The 1,770-nt window shown below is 37.7% G+C and overlaps 1 long non-coding RNA gene across 13 annotated transcripts in view; it reads left to right on the top strand.

Moving 5' to 3' along the window:
• The window catches only part of LOC106871257 (uncharacterized), a 413,124-nt gene that overhangs the window by 307,913 nt on the left and 103,441 nt on the right, over positions 1–1,770 (top strand). The gene's annotated exons all lie outside the window — the stretch shown is intronic.

Below are 1,770 nucleotides of genomic sequence, written 5' to 3' on the forward strand. Positions count from 1 at the left end.
CAGCAATAAATTTCATTTAAAATTTCGTTTCGAATCCTACTATCGGTAAGTGTTCTGTTGTTTTTCTCAAAATTGCATTTAAATATTGGTTTCAAATTTTGGGGCAAGGACAGCTATTTCGCGGAAAGGGATGATAAGTCGATTACAACGACTTGGTACGTATTTTACCGACCCCGAAAGGATGAAAGGCAAAGTCCACCTCAGTGGCATTGGAACTCAGAAGGTAAAGTCGGAAGGAAAGCTGCTAAGCACTTTTCTGACGCAGTAACCACTCTGCCAGTTCGCAACCTTTTTCTCAAATTTTTGCACAAGGTTAGCAATTTCGGGGGAGGCTTAAGACAATTGCATCGACCTCGGTGTCCAACTGGTACTTATTTTTTCGACCACGAAGGGATGAACTCCAAAGTCAAACCCGGTAGAATTTGAACTCAGAACTTTCGGATGAACTGGTGTTAAGAATTTTTACCTCGTGTGCTGAAGATTCTGCCAGCTCATCCGCCTTAATGCTTTTAAAAATTGATTTCCGAATCTGCCAATAGGCCAGCGACTTCGGGAGAGAGGTAAATCAATTACATCGACCCTTATGTTCAACTGGTACGTATTTTATCGAGACCGAATGCTTGAAAGGCAAGGTCAACCTTGGCAGAACTTGAACTCAGAACGTACTGACAGACGAAACGCCGCTAAGCATTTTGTTCAACGTGCTAATGATTCTACTAATTCACAGCCTTATCTTAATATATAAAACAGTTTGTGTGTGTGTGTGTGTGTGTGCGCGTGTGTGTGTGCGTGTATGTGTGTGTGCGTGCGTATGTTCCTTATGGATTCGAAAACAGAGTTTCTGATTTTGATGTATGAGATATCAAAAGATTTATCAATCTTTCGGCTACTAAGTATATTTTTTGCACAACACTTTTTCATTACAAAATAACCTCGAAAACGACGTCGGGTCACACAATTTTGAGGTCTTTAGTTAAGGGAGGCATCTCTTCCTTAACAAATTTTATGTCTTAGATCATGAGAAAATGATTAAAATACATGGGGTTTTACCGGGGAATGAAACTTCGAAGATATACAGTCAAATTTATTGGTATTATTTAGTAGATAATCTTTTAATGTGAAGTATGTTTGTCTGCATTTTGTTTAGCTCTGATGTAACAAACTCATCGCAATCTTTTTTCTCTTTTCCAGAAATACTGTAAATCTGTGTCTTTCTTTGATGAAAGGGTGTATTTTAAGGGAGATTTGGCTGCTATTTGTAGTAGTTCAAGTTACTACAGACACACTTCTGTGTGTATGTTGTGGTGACAAAACAACTTTTTGTCAGAATATTTTGAACAATAATTTCTTAAGAAACCTGGGCATCATTCTTACTGTTAACCGTTAAACTTCAAATTACAATTGTTGGAAGTCAGTGAGATGTTCATTTAGTGTTATCGTATAGAGTAGAAGTCCAATACGTAGTTTTTAACTCGATATCTTGTGGTTACTAATCCATTACCTTAAATTTCGAGTCTTTAAACATTATTCACTTGGTTTAGTCTTTCGACTGTCACCATGATGGGATAGCACCTAAAAAAATTTAATTGGTCATACTGACCTCAGTACGTATTTCTATCTGATATTCATTTTATAGGTCTCTGCTGGATGAAGTGCTAATCTTGTGACATAGTTGGGACACAATATTCGATTTAACAAATGTAACCACACACACACACACACACACACACACACACACACACACACACACACACACACACACACACACAC

The sequence above is a fragment of the Octopus bimaculoides genome, chromosome 20, assembly GCF_001194135.2.
Source record: "Octopus bimaculoides isolate UCB-OBI-ISO-001 chromosome 20, ASM119413v2, whole genome shotgun sequence".
Lineage (NCBI taxonomy): Eukaryota > Metazoa > Mollusca > Cephalopoda > Octopoda > Octopodidae > Octopus > Octopus bimaculoides.